Raw genomic sequence first — 18,339 nt, forward strand, 5'->3', positions numbered from 1 at the left:
TTTGAACAAACAAGTATAGCATTTTTCTTCTGTTTCCAGTGGCTTATCCATGGACAGTCAGTGTGTCCATTCAGGAGAAATTCAAACAACCGTTTTCAATCTCCTCTGGGCCAAAAACCTATTAAACCATCTCTACCTGCAGCTTGTGCCCTGCAGAATGGGCAGGCTGGGGTGCTGCACCCCACATCTCTCACCTGTGCTGTGGCAAGGGATGCTCTGGGACCGTGTTGCAGTCTATGGCTAGTCAGATCCCCAGCTTGCACTCTGTCCAGGGACAGTGGAGCTGCCTTGGAGGCTTTCATTACACTATTGCTTTGCAGGAGAATATCAGAGAGCCTGAGAATGAAGATCTGCTCTTCCCTGTGCCTTCATCTCCCTTGCCTCTGGGCTATGCCCACAAGCTGGAGTTTGCTCTCACAGCTCCAAACAAAAGGGAACCCAGGAGAGCACAGGAAGATTTCATTCCCTGATGTAATCACATCCTAAAAGAAAAAAGCCCTCTTGTCCTGGAAATAGGTACATTAAATAACTCTCCAATGTTCTCAGCTCAGTGTTCAGCCCGAGCATTAAAACCCTTTAAAACAACTAGGGAAGCCATCTGATTTTACTATGTCAGTAATGATGCTACAGCTTTGAGAAATTAATTTCTCCCCCACTGCATCCTCTGTTTGAGAAATGATATCACGTTGTGAGATACTGCACCAAGCTTCGCTGATCACATTGCATAACAGGATGCTGGCTAATGATCCGAGATAATAGAAGGCAAAAGCTGAATACATTTTTAAAAATCATCACATGATACAAAATAATGCCAGTACTTGGTACTATGCAAGAGAGGAGAAACTCTTCTAAATGGGCTACCCAGATGCTCCATCAGAAAGAACGTATTTTCATAACCAGAATTATCCACTTAATTTTTTAAAATTTTTTTGTTATTTTTTCAACAGTGGAATCAATGAAACACCTTAGGCTGGATGCTCAGCAGGTGTAAATCAGCAGTGCTCCACTGGAGTTGATGGATCATTATTTCCTGCTGCTGGAAAAGGAAACTAAGAATAGACGCAGTCAGCAGTTAAAAGTTCTCTAGTCCCAAGCAAGTGCTTGCAACGTTGGCATCATTAACATCAAGCAAAATCCTGCCCTCATTGTAGATTAATAGCAATATTCTCATCAAAGCTTCAGAATATCTACAGCAGGGACCCCAGGTGAAATCCAGCCAGCATCACTTAGCGTTAGTTAAATCCAGCTGCCGGTGCTTATTAAGAAGGTTAAACTTTGCAACAAGGACACTGCAGCTTATGCAAGCAACGACTCGCCTTCCCTGACCTTGCTTTGCGGCTGGTGCTGCACGTTTCTCACCAACAACACTGACAAACTTCAGTGCAAATCCAAAATTACATGGAAACCTCGTGATCTTCCACTTTCCTTAGCTTGGTGATGGTCTCACTTTTACAAGGCTGAACATGTGAAAATCAAGGGTGGAGGACAAGGAGAGCAGACACGAGAGAGGGGGAGAGATGAATTGCTCTGCCCAATAAAACAGTCCAGTCTGTTTTTTGACCCATTGCTGTTCATTACTCACAGCTCCTTGGGTGAATGGATTTTTGTTCCTATTCAGAATAATTCTCAGATCTCTTACCAAAAAAACCCATCAAACAGGAGTATGCTTGTTCAGTTTCCCCCTGGAAAAATTTCAGAGTAATTAGGAAGCAGAAAGAATACATATGGCCAGCCATATAGCTGGAATAATAATCAAGAACAGCGAGGGCGGGGGGAAGAGTCGGACAGCACTGCCTGTGAGACAGCCTGGGCTGTTTGGAAACTGTGTGCCCAAGCAGCATCTGGTCAATTATAAGAAATGCATCAAATGAAATTCAAATTCACTCACAAATGAATTAAGATGAGAGGAAAGGGGAAACATTTGCAAAGAATTTAATTAGAATGAGTAATTCAGACGGTCCTACCTTACCTTTTCAAAAAACTATATAAATATTTACTCCACTTTCCCATGCCCAGGCTTGTGATGGTACCCATCTTGCTGCTGCCACTATGGAGTCGTATGTTGGGCTTTTGCTCGGGGTTATTCTTGCAGCGTGATGCACAGCGCACGGCCCCTCACCCAGAGTTACTATTTTTCATAGTGTTTGTATGTAGAGGGCTTTGTGGTGAGTTGCTGCCTGAGTGGGAAACAGGAGTGCTTCATGCACATAGCCAGGTGTGTGTGACAGGAGGGAAAGATTCCTTGTGATCCTATGGAGGCAAAAAATATCCTATGGTCATGACCAAGGCTGGAGGGTCTCGTCAGGAGTGTGTCCTCTGTGTGTCTGGGTTGGGATCGCTGTCTGAGCCCGTGCGTCCCTCCTGTTCACTTGGAAAGCCTCTCTCCATGAAAGCCTGCAGGTGTTAATGACCTGCAATACCCGTTAGTTTTGATGGTACTAAATGGGGTAATCGAAATCACAATGAAGGAAAAGCCTGGATGAAGATACTCTTTAATGAGGTTCTGTGTCATGTAACATAGCTGCTTCTGTCTTTCCACTGCCCGCCCAGCAACGCAGCGTTCTTCAGGACAGCATTTCTGCATGTGTTTGAACTCCTGCAAAAACAGAGGCAAAAGCTTAAAATTAAGCATGCACTGAAGCACCATCCTGAACCGGTTCTGTGCTTGCTTAGCACAGTATAACAAGACACCCCATCATCAAAGAGTGGGCAGGGAACAGAGATGCTCTGCAAATAAGTGTTTAGTTATATTTCCTCTAGTGCCTGTTCCTCTGTCCCTCCAGGGTCAAGTGCAGAACCATGTCTCCTGCACCACAGGCTCATTAGCCTTATTTATCTCTTGAAGGGGTGGACATGGATTCTGACATTTAGCATGGGAAAGCAGATCTTCAGCACCAATCTGGAGATTAATTGTTGACATTTCTCTCCTTTTACTCCTTTGATGTGTGTGGAAAAAAAATTTAAATAAATATATGTAGATTTAAAGGGATGTGAGTGGGAGAGGAGCAGCCCAGCTAAAGGACAGCCTGGTGATGCAGAGCAGAGGCCACCATGCTCCCCTGGGGTGATTGCTCCTAATGAGAGAGCAACAGCAGTGACGAGCAAAGTGAGATTTGCACAGCCCATCCAAGTGCAGGAGGTGTCAGAAAAATCATTCATCTCACATTTCCCACCCCCTTCCTCCAGCACATGGCTCAGCTGTGAACAGGTCTTCACACCAGCGTCTGCACACATGGAGCCAGCACAAACAAGGAGCAAGTGCTGCATGTATGGCCTTCCTTAATGCTATTTCTTTGTTGCCTCCTGCTATTTTCAGTGGTGCACCAAGGCTATTTAGCCTGTTTTTGTTGTTTGCGGCAGGCTGGATGAATGCGTGTGTGGTTTGGTGACAGTAGACAAAAGCAAATTGCAGCTCAGAAACCAGAGAAACTAAACCAGTCTCATCACTTTGGTCACCTACGCTGTACTTGGACAAGCAAAGGTGGGAGAAATTAATGAGTAAACATGGTTTGAAAGCCTGGCCCCGGTTAAATTGGTATCAAAGAGCCCAGCTTCAGTAGGTGCAGGATTTCTGTGGAAATAAGGCCCACCTGTCTGCTTAATGACAGCCCCAGGCAGCATCGGGCACATAACACCCTGCTTCTGAAGGCTGGGATGGGGAAGTGCTCCTTCAGCCCTGAGCACTAGCTAAGGCAGGTTTCTGACAGGTAACACCTTTAAAGCCCTGTCTTGGTGCAATAAAGGGATGCCTGAACCCAGGTTCCTAAAATTTTCTCCATTTTGGATCCTCCCCTAAGGCAGCAGAAAGAGAATGGGTTACTTTATTGTAGGTCCATAATTAAGACTTTTTCTAGTTACATGTCCCACTTGTTTTCAGCCAGAGCAGAGATGCCAGAGCCACTTGTTGCCTCTAACCATGACTGTCAGATGCTTCTTTCAGCGTCAGAGCTGAACCTTCCCCAGAAAACAGCAGATGTTTGCTGACTGCATCCTCCCAGAGCATCCCCGGTCTGCCCATGGGTTGCTGCCACGTGGCACTGACAGCATGAAAGTCAAATGGTGCCTTCAAACACAGCATCACTCCCAGGCAAAACCTGCCTCACACAGTGGAGTAGCACCCGGCGTGATCTTTCTTTGATAAAACACTGTGGATAAGGATTTGATCTTCCCAAGAACAGGAAAATTCAAAATGTTGCTAGAGGGATTAAATACCTACATCTTTTAATGAAGAAAAAATTCATCATTACTGTTACTATAGCAGACAGGAAGACATCGCCAGACAGTAAATCTGTCGTGGTGGTTATTGCCATTTAATATTGAGTCAATATAAGTAATGTCTTGGAGTCTTTCCACATAAACTGATAAAGCAGCCAGGACATGGGCTGCTCTCCAAGTAGCAAGTAGTTTGAACTTGAGATTTCTGTAATAATTTTTCTCACTCTGCTGAGGAGGAAAGGGTAGACTTAAGGGCTAAGGCATTTGCTGGAAAACTGGACTGAAATCTTGGCTTTGGCTTCCTATGTGACCTTGGGCAAGACATTTAATCTCTCTGAATTGCTGTGGAAGGGAGATCTCACTTCTGCCACCCCAGGAAACTTATTTAGATTCTCTGGGATACAAATTGTCTTTTATTATGGTTTGTATTATCTCAGCTTGATCCAAGATCTGGTGTGTGTCTTGGATTTGGAACATAGGAGACATCTGTGAAAGATGATATATTCCATAAAATTCAGTTCACAAGAATCTTTTAACAAAGACCCTAAGGTCTTTCATTCAGAAAAATCTGGTAGAAGATCTGGTAATGTCATTGTTCTGTTTAATTGTGCACACAGCCTTGGAAAATTCATCAACATGCCTTGCCCTGGTGTGAGATTCAAAATGTTTGGCTCATTGCTATTGAAAATCATGGTTCTTGCTGCTGCCATTGAAAGAACTTTTTGCTGTAAATAGTGTCCCAAAGTAATTCCTATGAAAAGACTGTATGCAGAGATCAATGTGCAGTGGCTGGCCCGAGAGGATTAAATAGCAGTATGTCTTCAAAGCATTAGGATGAAAGACAAAAGCCCTGTGCCCACAGAGGCACCGTGTCTCCATGTCCTCCGGGTCCAGTCACAAATCTGTGCTGGAGAACGGGCCCAGGGCTTCATCCAGAGCAGATGGGGAAGGGTGAGGGGAGGTTTTGCAGCCAGGGAACTGTCTTGCGTGATGCAGGGGTGCACACTGTGACAGCTGGTGGCATAGGCAAACAAGCCCTCCTGCACCGCTCCTCCTCTCTCCTCCTCCCATTCTCCAGCACCCTAATAAATTGTACTGCACCAACACAGGATTAAAAGGAGGAGGGAAGCACCAGTTGTTACAATCAGTGAGCTGTGGGGTTTTCAAACTATGGGCGATTCTGGGTATTGGTTTTAGACACGGAGTCTCAGGTTAGGATGCGAGCCAAGGGACTGAGACAGTCGGTAGCGACAAATAATGCTTAAATACTGTGGCAAGCCCTCATCCACATCCCCAAGTTCAGCCCTTTTCATTCACTAAACCCCACCTTTATGGTCCAAGCCCCATGCAGTCACACTGATGTGGGGTACAGTCACCCTCCCTCCTCTCTCCATACGTGTATTTGGTTGACTTCCTTTGCTGTTTTTCCTTCTCTTTTCCCAGCTGTCTGCACTGCTGTAGTCCCCTGTTGACACGGAGGGAGGGCAGACGTAGCTTGTTGCTAAAACCACTTGCCTTTGGCTGCCAGATTATAGTCCTGCTCGTGCCTGGTGGTCACTAACCTGTGGGTGATGCTGGGATGCTGCAGTCAAGCCCCAGCCACCTCCTGCAGCTCCGGCTGAGCAGTAACAGAGATGTAATTGCACTAAGATTTCTCTTTGTTGCCTTAAGACATCTTTGAACTTTCTTTTGTTCAATGTGTATTCCAGCTCGACTCAGCAAAGAGCTCTAATGGGGTAAACGTGGCAATACACTTAGGTAAACCTGTCCCAAGGGAAAACAGTCTAAATCTTTCTGGTTTGAAAAAGCCTCAGTCAAAGGTTTCCATCAAGACACTGAACTGATGTAGCAGTTTCACAGTTGTTTAATATTTATATAATCATGCTTAGCATCCAAATAGGTCAGGAACCTATTGTGCTACATAAAAGACAGACATGTTCACATGCGCAGTCTCCAGCACATTTTGAAAGCATCACTGATGCCTCCAGACTGTTACTGCAGCCACCAGTACTTGCCTAATGGGAAAAATGAGTACTGAAGGTGTTCCTTAATGCAATGAAAACCCTTTGTGGAAGTGTTCAGATACACAGACAATTGAGTTTTCTCTGAGCTTCTGTTCTTGAAGGCTTCATTTCAGACAAGGAGATCTCTGAACTAGTGGCACTTACCTCCTGTCTCTGTGCGGGCAAGTTCTGTATTGATTCTGGATCCAGATACGCTGGTTATCAGGGCTCCGGTTCAGGGTTGCTCCAGGAACTGTGCAAGGGATTGGGCAGTTTGTATTTCTTCTTTCCCTTCCTTCTGCCTCTCTCCGCCTCCAGACACACGTGCTCAGATGTTTACTTGCTCTTGTACGTGGCTGCAGGAGGAGTTAGGTGTACAGAGTGCTACCTGCATGCACTCCTGTATTTCTCTATACACCAGGATAATGCTGGGTTCTGAATAGTTTGATGTTAGTATTTCTGCACTTTAATTTAGCAACCCAGGCCTTTGTGGCCCTTGAATTGGTGCAGGCAGAATACGCCCAAAGGGAGCTGTGACCATGCAAAATCCTGGCAGAGGGGAAAGGCAAAAAGAAGGAAGAAATAACGGCTCTGGCCATAGCTCCTCTCTGCTAGCAGCACAGCAGATGGTGGAGGGTTACTAGACAGCAGTTCCTTGAGGCTTAGCATAAGCCAGGAAACAATAAAAGAAAGAGGGGAAAAGAAGATAGAAAAGGGAATTTAAACAGATTGTCATGTCACTGTTCTATTCCTGCCATCTCAGCGGGAAATTAATCACATAATGTCACGTAAAAAAAGCTAGCCCTGAAGGTCCAATGCAAAAATAGCTCTGCCTTGAGGGCACGAGAGAATCAAACCTCAGGGGAGGAAAAAGGAAAACAGTGATGGGGGCAGGGAGGGCAGCACGGGCTGTGCTGGGAGGGGGAGCAGTTCATTTGGCCAAAACCCAGGCTTAGATCTGTCCCATCGATGCATCTCTGAGAAGTGGGAGAAAAGTAAAAGTCGACCTGGGGTAACGCAGCTCCCCTGTGAAAGCATCTTTCTGCTCTGGGTGGGGGTAGAAGGCTGGGGGGGCTGCAGCAGGGCAGGTGGGGAAAGGGCTTGTTGGCTGGAGGAGCCAGCCTGATGGAGCCACGAGTCAGCAACGCCTTGGCATCGCAGAGAAGTAAATGGACCGTTCTCTTAATTGCAGATTTACAGCCAAGATGGGTTCAGAGGAGTCCATATTTCTTCAGAGGAGTTGGATGGCCGTGGAGAGAAGGCTCCCTGGAGAGAGATCTAGGATATGGATGGACGTTACCCATAAATACAGTGAAATAAGTTTCCCATTAGACTTAAATTCAGTGAGGCGGCATGAATCACCTTAAACATGCATAACTCCCCCTTATATATCACCACTGCTGAAACATTAATTAACCCATAACAACCATCCCTAGACACTCAAAAAGATCTCATTCATTCCTCTATCCCAGCACAACTGCTGGAGAAACAAAATAATGGTTTCTGTGTCAAACTGCAACCTGTGCATTTGGTGCTGCAAAAAGCTGTGGGGAGTCCTTCGCTCTTCATCTGGGAGGTAACTAAGGACCCATGGGACTACATGGCCCAGGGGAAGGGGTGGCTTTGAGACCTCTGCTTGGTTCTTTAAGATACTCATATGCTCAAGTGCTTTGCCTGGACAATACCTGCCTGAAATGTGGTTGGTTTCCTTTTTCATTCATTGGTTTTATACAGCTCTACCAAAAAAGATCACGTTGACTTGCATTAGGTTGCACAGATTGGTTTGAACTTGGTTTCCAATAAGAGAGAGGCAGCTGAAAGAGCAGAGCAAGGCAAATAAAGAAAAGCTGCTAAGCAAATAAAAGGGTTATTTAAAGTGGCTGCATCCCTATCTGGAGCTCCTAGTATTTGTATCTGTGCCAGGAAGACCAGAAGCCAAAAACAGAGAAAGAAAGGGAACTAAGTGGAAAAGAGAAATTAATTCTCAAGTAGCTGAGAACAGGTGCTTCATTTGGGCACTTGGATGTGAATGTACTGCAGTTGGTTGCTCTATCGACAGGGGAATTCAATAAGTGAGGCTGATGCACTGATGACAGAGCTCAAAGAATGAAAACCTGTGTAAATTAACTCCCTTCACCAGACTGTGCTTTATTGAAAAGCACAACTTGTCAAGGCAATACCTTGAAGGTCACAGCTGCAGCAGCTTGGGCAAAAACCCCTAAAACCTGAACCTCCTGAATACCTCATGTAACTAAAGGGACTTGAGTTGCAACCCTTTATTTTTCCTTCTGCTGACAGAAGGCTGGTGCCTGCCTGACTTCTGCAATGGAAATGTGCTTGCTTAGATCCCCGAGCCATGACAAGGGAAGAAGAAATGGTCTGTACAGCTTCCCACACTGCCGGGAGGGCAGCAGGGGAAAGCAAGCCCTTCCTTGGCTCGGCTCGGCTCTGGTGGCGTGCTGCACCAGCCAGGACACCTGAACTGCTGCTGGAGGTGGTGTAAGGAGCTTCTAGAATGGGCCAACAAGAAATTGCTTCCCCTGCTCCCAGTGCAAGGAAGAAGCAAGACAGGAATCGTGCCTATCAGCTAGGGCTCCAAGCAGCATTCCTCAGCAGCATCCCTTTACTTAAGCTTGCAGCTAAAGACATAACCTCACCCAGGTGGGTTGTTTCTGTTGAGCTGGGGTCACTGCACATCGTCCAGAGGGAGCTGGGAAGAGCAGCAGCTGTGACACCCCCCTGTCATGGCATGGGTGACGTCTGGTGCTGCAGACAAAGTTATGGCATCCTGACTCCATGGGATGCAGAATGATGTTTCAGAAAAGAGTTAAGAGCATCATGTCAAATATAATTATGAGACAATAACAACCTATTAGTTCCAGTGCCTAATTTTAAACCTCAGACTGTCTAAAAACCCTCAGTCTGCTTTTAGAAGAGCTGTCAGCTCCTCAACATATGAATAAGAAGCATAGAGAATGGATAATCTCTGCCTGTCTTAGGGCTAAATACCGTCTTCTAGAAAAGGTAAAATTCCCATTTCATCATTTACTCATTGAAATTTTTCTTTATGGCTAGATATGAGCAGTTTCCCCCGGGATGAGCAGGCTAACACAAGGACTTTATCTGATTTGACTCTGAGCTGTTGCAGTCCTTTGAAAAGGCAAAGGCATAGGGGAGAAGCACCATCCTCTGAACAGCTCAGCCAGCTCCTCAGTTATCCCAAATCTGACCAGTTCCTCCTTCCTTTGAAACATCCCACTCTCTTCTCTCATCCCCCTGTGCACTACTGCAGCCTGTCTTTCCATACTCACCCAAGTCATGTTCTCTGGATTAATGTACAGATCAGACTGTTTGCTCTGCAACATCCTTGGTAACTTGCAGGTCAAGGTATCTACAGAGAAAAATCTGATTTGTCATGTGGGCATGAGCTGATAGCAAGGTTTTTATTGTTTGATAGTCTTTAGTTAATGTTATACATATGCAAATAATACCTTTCAAATTTTGAACGCTTTTTAGGTAATTATCATAAATTGCTACACAAAATATCCCCCCCCCCAACCCTGTGATGTAGAGTCGAATATTGTATGTATGAATGATGCATCAAAAGTTGCCTGTATCCTGAGTCAGGATATCTTCCACTAATGAAGTCCCTAAAGAAATGCACCACAGACCTTCTGAGCTGAGATAATCTGATGGTTTGGATATATCAAGAGATAGCTAAAATAGCATTAGATGTAAGATCTTCCTAGTAAAATTCACCAAAGCAACACATAAACATCAAAGACTCTTAATTGTTATAATATATTCTTCTGTTTGGACTGATAAGAAAGTAGGGTAGTGCCCTAGATGCATAGCTATGAGAAGTAGTGTGGCTCTTAAACTGTGGTGGTGTCTTATTTGTATAGAATTATAAACATTTTGAAATTAATTAATTTTTGCCTTGCAAAACACTCTCTAATTTGCACATCTACAGTGCAAGGTCATAATATACTTGATTTTTCACTGTTGGCCAAATATAAAAACTAATAATGCTCAAAGGTTGCACGTAAAATTGAATGAAAAAGCACTTAGTGTCGGCACTCTCAAAATAATCCTGGCTACCTGTTATGATATCTGTTGGTTCTGCTCATGTGAGTGAAACAAGTTAATTCTTTATCAGATCAGACCTCATCTTTTGGAAATAGACACTGTCACAGACATGATGAAATCATAAGTTCCTATCTTAATTTTTTATAATGAAGTAGTTAGAGTATTTCATTCCTGCACCCTGAGTTGAAAGAATGATAAAAAGCTAGTAATTCCATTAGAAATCAGATTCTTTTCCTAACGAACAACTATACATTGTGATACTAATATTCATGCATCGTGCTAAAAAGTAAGCGTTTGCAGGCTTGCTAGCCACTTCACTGAGCTCTCATGAAAATATTGATTTTTTTGGTGCTCAGCCTTGAATGTCGCTGTTAGGCTGTGGGCTCCTGCTCTGCAAGGCACGGAAGGTTACACGTGCAAGTCACATTTGGTAACTGAAAAATTAAGTGATTATGAAAACGTATTACAGTAGCAACCCTCTCTCTCCAGGTGCTTTCTGAAATCCTCCTCCATGTTGAAGGTGGTGAAAGTGTTGAAGCACCTCGGTACCATCTCACGGGGTTGCCACATACCACCATGCAGTAGCAGTCGAGCCTCGTCTTCTGCCTGCCCTGTGCCCCTTGCCTCTGAGGAGCAATGCAACCTGTGCTCTTATATTGCTGCTCTGAGTGTGTCTTCTCCCCAAAAATATGCCCTGCGCCGATGTTGCATGGACGTGCTGGGTGAACCGTCGCAGGAACAGCTTTGCTGTCTCATTGCTGCAGAGCCCCTCTCGCTGTGCTTTAGCAACATGGCACGTGAAAACAAAGTTATCAGAATAAACCTTTTAGCTATAAATTGCAGGTATTAAAGATCCATGTGATAATTGTCTTATCTGGCTCCAAATGTGCTTATGATGCTGAGAGAGAACAAATTGGATTACGCCTGAAACAGGCTCTTCCATTTTCATAAATTACACAGGAAAGCAGCGCGGGCTCAGAAATGCAGGCACCTTGCTTTTGGCAGACTGTGATTTTGTTGAAGGATCTTGTGGAAGGGAACAAACAAACAAACAAACTGAGAAAGGTCTATTTAGGAGGAAAGGCTGGAGAGTTAAGAACAACGAACCAAAGGCAAAAAGCTGTATAAAAGCAGCAAAGCTACAACAGAAGAATGGGGGGAATATTATATTAAATATGTCCAAATCAGGACAATTTTTGGCTGTGTGATTAGCAGAGAAGAACAGATGCGTCCTCCAGCTCCCATCATCTGAAGCCCTCAAATCTATCTTTCTCTCCCAATTCATCTGCATTTTACTGTTTGCTCTTGGATTTTGCAGTGGGAGGCAGCAGCCACTTGGCCCAGGACAGCCCCGGAGGCTTAACATCAGTGGGTGCAACCTGGCTTTGCTGGCAACGTCCTCCTCTTACATCCAGTGCAATTTAATTGCTTGTTTATGGGGCTGGTGAATTTTTCAAAGGAGATACCATTAGTCTTCCACATTGGGTGGACAATTATAGCTGGGGAACTATGGGAAGATGTGAAAGATTGATCATAATCTCATTTCCAGCACAAACTAAAACTGCAGTGTGCTCCCACAGTGTACCGTCTCCCATTTAAATGCACGTGAGAGCTGTTGTTCAGGCTGGGAAAAGCCATGGGTGGACTTTAATCCGAATGGCTTTGTTACCCCATGCTGCGGGGGTCAGACATCCAAACTGAATGCAAAGCGATGCTGGTCATAGAATCACAGAACCATTTGGGTTGGAAAAGATTAAGATCATTGAGTCCAACTGTTAACCTGGCACTGCCAAGTCCACCACTAAACCATGTCCTTGAGTACTGCATCTACATGTTTTTTAAGCACCTCCAGGGATGGTGACTCATCCACCTCCCTGGGCAGCCTGTCCCAGTGCTTGACCACCCCTTCAGCGAAGAAATTTTTCCTAATCCCCAATCTAAACCTCCCCCGGCACAACCTGAGACCATTTCTTCTTGTCTTATCACTTGTGACCTGGGAGAAGAGACCGACCCCCCTCGCTGCAGCCCCTTGCAGCAGCTGTGGGGAGCGATAAGGTCCCCCCTGAGCCCCCTCCTCTCCAGGCTGACCCCCCCCAGCCCCCCCAGCCGCTCCCCATGGTTCTTGTGCCCCAGCCCCTTCCCCAGCCCCTGCCCGGCTCTGGTCACGCTGCAGCCCCTCAGTGTCCCCCCTGCAGTGAGGGCCCAGCGCTGACCCCAGGATTCGAGGGGCGGCCGCACCAGTGCCCAGCGCAGGGGGACGGTCACTGCCCCGGCCCCGCTGGCCACGCTGTGTCTGACACAAGCCGGGCGCTGCTGGCCTCCTTGGCCACCCGGGCACACGGGGGGCTCATGCCCAGCCGGCCCAGGCAGCCCCCCAGGCCCTTTTGTACCCTGGATGTGACCCCCCCGCCGCTCCCTGGGCCTGGTGGCGTTTTACCGCGGGCAGAGCCCCCGTCCCGGCCAGGAGCAGCCGGGCTCTCCGGGAGAGGCTGTGGGAGACGCTGCCGGAGGCTTTGCCGAGGCCCAGGCAGACGCGACCCACAGCCTTTCCCTCAGCCCCCAGCGGGTCACCCTGTCACAGAGGAGATCAGGCCCGTCAGGCAGGACCTGATGTATGGGTTGGTCCCTTTGCCCTGATCACATTGGCCAAATGATGGCTGACAGAAGCTGACATCCAGGAGCAGCACCATTAGCATCGTTATAAACATTGTACCTGGTCTGTGTCTTGGTGGCACAGAGGAATCGTGTAGAGCATATATTATTTTGCATACGTTATTCTAGCTGGTTAGAGGCAAGTGGTAACAAAAGTGATAGAAGTTCTGAATAGTGTTTTAAACTATGGAAGCACTTTCAAAATACAGTAAGGAATGCAAAATGGCTATAATAAATATGAATTCTTTTTGGGCTCTGGTATATGTTGAATCTTGAAATAGTGTGGTCAGTGATATCTGCCATATCCCTGACATGGATGATTTTTTAATTTCTCTGTTTTTCTTTCACTCTTTTTGGAGAACAAAGGCTAAAATATTTATCTCAAAACAGGCTTCTGAATTCATAAAATATATTGAAGTTATTTCTTCACTTTTGTCAGCTCTTCGTAAAACTGCTCGGTAAGCTCTTCGGACATCTTAAGTGGATTTTCCTCTCATTGGTTTGCTCACAGTGCTCATTGTTGAAAATTATTGGTTGTAAAAAAACCCCACAAGCTTTTAGAAAGATAAGCTTAGAAAGGAAACCCAGACAGAACCAGGAATGGGTTAGCATTAAGGAATATACTGAGAAATGTAACAAGGCTCCAACAGCAGCAAGCCTGGATCTTCAGGTGAGAAACCAGTTCTCGCAAAGCTCACAGTGGCTCTGGGAGCTGTGCAGGTGGGTCTGTCCCAGAGCTGGGTGTCATGAGCTGAGATGAAGGGAAGCCCTTTGCAATGGCCTTGGGAAGACTATGACCAAGGTGGACCATTTCCAAGGAAAGTCTATTGCCGCAGAAATACTCTTTCTTTGTCCCATATTTACAAAGATCCCTTCCCTAGAGAGCTTTGTCAGGTCAGGCTGGTCTCCTGGTGTGGAGCCTGCAGCAGCCAGAAGCTGTGGGACGAGGGATGACCAGGCTGATGCCTCTTTCTTGTGCTCATGCTCCTACTTGTGAAAAGGGGAAGCCAGGCTAATACATGATACTGAAATTTTACTGTCTTCAAGGCTGATCCTCCTAAAGCCAACTGCCTTCAATTTTAGGGCAGTAAATTGCTGGCAGCACAGAATAAAGAGACTGAACTTTCTTTTTTAGCCTGAATATTCCTTATGGGTCTTGCCAAAGAGCTGGGGTTTTTTTCCGTTCAGTCCTGGTGCTCTTCATGCTACCTCCCCATTTTCTGCTGATTTTTATTTGACTGCAAACATAACTAAAGACCTTAAAAATTAGTGCAGGGCTTGTTTCTCCCTGTCACCTACCCACTTACTATAGACAAAGTTGTTGTCACCTGGTAGCAGCCATTGAGCAGCTGAGTAAATGCATGATTTATTGTTGGTTTTTTTCCCGTTAGGAGAGAAATGAACATCAGAGCCTCATATCTTTGGAGTAACCCTGTTTGTGTAATAGGAATGTGTGCGAAATAGACTTATTTCCCAGACAAGGAAAACAAAGTAAGAAGGGTGTGTTCCTATGCACAGCACCCAAACCGACCCAGCAGTCATCTCTGAAAGCTTCATTCCAGGCTGTCCTGCAGCCTTGCTCAGGCCATCATCCCTGTAATACATCTGCTGCTCCTCTTTTTCTCTTTCCCAGACTTAAAACACCCCTTCCTCATCACATACACCCATCCATAATCAAAATAATATCAGCAGATCCTCTTTTCCCACATCGTTCATGTTCTCAAGTGCCTTGGCATGTGTCCTGCTCGTGGCAGTGATGTCTGGTTGTATTTTGGGGAGGGCTCCGCATCAACCAGTTGCTCCCAATCCAATCTAGTGGAAGAACAAGACCGAAGGACATAGGTCATGGAGTTGAAGTGAGCAGCTGAAGGAGGCAAAACCAGCAAGGAGAGGGTGCGCTGGTTAAATCTTTGCACGTTTCCCCCATTCATCCCCCCTAAGGCAACATCTTTATTGTGGTCTTTGCTCCTACACAAGCCCACACATCATTATAGTTGTTTACATACCATCACTAGCAATAATAATAATAGCTAAGTAATAATTCTTCATTTGAATGTGATGAACGGCTGCATCTCTCAGTAAAAATAAATACATGAGGAAAGGGAAAATATATCATTGTTACTAGCAAATGAGGCATAGTGCAAGAAATTGAAATATCTGGCTTATGGAAAAGCAGGGAAAAACAACTTTGCAAGGAAGTCTTAAACCAACAGGCATAAGGATCATTTATCGAACATAAGAGAAATTAATAGGGAAAAGGATAATTAAGAGAGATATAAATGTTTGCTGAAGTTCTGTATAAGTGAGTACCAGCAGGCATAAAATTAGAGCTCAAATAAGAACATAGATTACGGTTTCATACTGCAGCTGACATACTCAATTTGTACATTTATTTTTTTTAATTTCTACATTTTTAAAGGATGAAATGCATCCCATCAGGAGAGACCCCATACGTTGTCAAACACTTAAATGTCTAGCTCCATAATATGGGGGGTGAAGTTAGAGTTCCCCTTTCTGAGGAGCACAAAGACTTGTGCAGCTCTCTGCCCTGAGCACGACAGTGGCCACAGTCCTGCCGAGCTCAGAGGGCTGGGTCAGCACGCCAGCAGTCGGCTGCTGTCAGCCTCCCCACCTGTGCAAATGGGCTCCATAGGGCACCAGTCTTCCTCTGCCAGCAATTTCTCTACCATTTGTGGAGCAAGGAAAGGGGGAAGACAGAGGAAAGCATCCCATCCCAGGAATGTTCCGTGCTCTCCCTGTATGCAGGGCATTTGCAGCACCCTACCTGCTGTCCAGCCTTCCCTATCTCACTCATGGTGTCCTTCAACAACCCTGCTGAGCCAGGCAAAGCCCAGGATTTCTGGGGTTAATGCCTTGTCAAGGTTCAAAGACAGTTCAGGGAAATGCTACCAGCTGAGAGCTAATAAGACAAAGCTGTGCCTGCTCAGGCTCAAGGCTTTGGAGGGAAAGGAAAGGGAGGTAAGTAAGCTGTTTGCTCCAGGGGGTGATGTGGGGTAGGAAGGGAAGAGGGTGGTGGGTCATGCTACATGGTGCTGCTCTTACACCTTTCAACACTTTGTTTCTGCACTTTCAGGCTTGTCAGGTCCACACAGGAGGGTGCTATGGCCAAACTGGCACCTCTCTGCTTTGGGCAGAGATGCCTTTGCTTAGATCCTGCTGTAGGGATGGTGGCTCCTGTTTTCACCTCTCTGGGCTCTGCTGGTCTCCTCTTTTTCCTCCTGCAAAAGCAAGTGTGCTGTACTGGGACCAGATGGGTGCTGGGTAAGGGGTGTTGGGACCATTAAGGTTCTTCAGTCCTCTAGGCATCTAGAAAGTCAAATTATTCTCTGGTGGGATCATGCTCTTGTTTTCAGTTCTCATAGATTTGGGTTTTATTTGGTGATGTGTCAGTGAGAATTTAGCACTCTCTCTGAAGCTGGAGTAGCTGGATTCATGACTTTGACAGAGCTTTCTGTACCAGCAAGGGAGGAAGGTGAATAGATTGGAAATATTCATTTAATAGCACCCTAAAGCAGCCTGTCCGCAAACTGCTGCACATCCAGAATGTGTAACAGTGAGGGGGTACCCCCCCCCCCCCTTTTTTTTTTAATTACTTACAAGCTCATGCTGAAAAACTCTCATGCTTGTGCTCTCTGGTATAAATATGTCAATATTAAAATCATGCTGTTATTATACTTCTAAATCTGTAGGATAACTCCACCAGCATCTGTCTTGAATAGCTGAGTTTTAGTTCAGCAGAAAGCAAGGACCTAAGACCTGTTTCATCAAAGGGAGTCGATAGTTCTGTTTCGTGGTTTTTCTTCCTCTCCTGAACTGTTTACATAATGGCAATTTAGCCCATTTTTTGTCAACATGTTCCAGTCACAAAGCCTTCAAAGATGGCCAGAAGTGCTTGTCTTTTTACTGTAAGCCCTTTTGCCACTCCACTAGAGATGAACTATATTGTTAAAAACAAAAATTCAGGAGTGAGTCAGAGGCACGAAAGCAAGTGATAACAATTAGGAACTGCTGCTCACCTTTGATGTTCAGGGAGTTGTTCAGTGTTTGTGCAACTACCCCAAGCCCTGCTTGTCCTGAGTGCGGGGCTGGCTTGGTGGCAAGGCAGAGCAATGGTCTGTCTCTATTCATAGCAACATGGAAAAATAAATTCAGGGGCTACCGAAGTGAGCTTTATGTAAATGTTTCAATAAGCTAATTTTTCCAGGTGGACGTATTCATGCAAGAAAGCTAGAGTTAGCTGTTTCTCAGGGATGTGTGTCATTGTTTGCTGTACTGTTATCTCACATACACGTATATCCATGCTGGAAAAAGGCTCAGGTTTCTGTGTTGTGGTGAACAATGGCAGAGTAAAAGAATCAACGTCTTTATTTAATGAAGCTACATCATATCCTTATAACTCTTTCTCTGAATTAAACTGCTTTAGATTTTTTATATTAGCAGGAAAAAAGTCTCTTGGTATGCCCATAATTAATTGTGAACCCAGAGTACATTGTTTCAGTTTTGCAGAGATCCAGCCCATGCATATTCATTAAAACTTAGTTCAGCCTTTACTTTTATTTTCTAATGATGGCACAGAACTGGGCAAAGGTCTTTTTACCCCTGTGGTAATGAAAAGGCTGGGATCTTGCTCTCCTGGCATCCTGTAACACCCACTGACTTCTGACTGAATATTTTTTTACTAGAACAACACATGAGAGGCTGGGTACTGTGGTTTCTTAACAAAGTGGAAGCATCAGAACAGAAAAATGAAGACTTTTTAGTTTAACCATGAGAGGAAATATGGGGTACAGGGAAGCTAAGCTCTGCAATAAAAGCAGAGAAGCACAAAATTCAGCAATTCTATTAAAAATAAATAAAAACACAGACTGGAACCTTCATCTTTCAGGGAGCAGGAAAGACTCCTGTTATGGGTGAATTTGCCGCAGGCATCTTACAAAAAGGAAATGGGACACACTCCCAGGTGGGAAAACAGCGTGTTGGCTCCAGTCTCTCACACGCTGCGACACCAGCTGTCCCATATAACGTGGGATTTCCTGTAGTACATTCACAAATCCTGTGCCCCTTATTAAAATGGTATGGCTTGGACAAAGGTTTCAGCAAAAGCAATGTGCAGAAGTAGTCCCAGTCTGCTACACATGGCCGACAATAGGCAATGCTATTCTCTAAAAGCCTCACTGGAATGTAGGGCATGTAGGGCTCCCCATCACCACCTCTCCTCCTCCTCGGCTCATGTGCCCTCCTGCCTGGGGTCTCTCTCCTCCTTCCTGGATCTCATGGTGTTGTGTTCATCACTGATCTATTTCGCATCCTAAAGGCTTTAAATCTGGCAATCCTATTCTAACTGCAGTCACAGGAGATG

General features: G+C 45.4%; 1 long non-coding RNA gene across 2 annotated transcripts; it reads right to left on the bottom strand.

The window, feature by feature from the left end:
* Positions 1–2,475: 2,475 nt before the first annotated feature.
* LOC119151867 lies at positions 2,476–9,618 on the bottom strand. Of its 2 annotated transcripts, XR_005105588.1 has the most exons (3): positions 9,530–9,618; positions 6,384–7,496; positions 2,476–2,596 (listed from the first exon to the last, which is right to left on the bottom strand). It is a non-coding gene; the product is annotated as an uncharacterized LOC119151867 (long non-coding RNA). The 2 variants fall into 2 exon arrangements; XR_005105587.1 differs by having other exon boundaries at positions 6,384–9,618.
* Between the last annotated feature and the right edge of the window lie 8,721 nt (positions 9,619–18,339).

This window comes from Falco rusticolus, chromosome 7 (assembly GCF_015220075.1).
Source record: "Falco rusticolus isolate bFalRus1 chromosome 7, bFalRus1.pri, whole genome shotgun sequence".
NCBI lineage: Eukaryota > Metazoa > Chordata > Aves > Falconiformes > Falconidae > Falco > Falco rusticolus.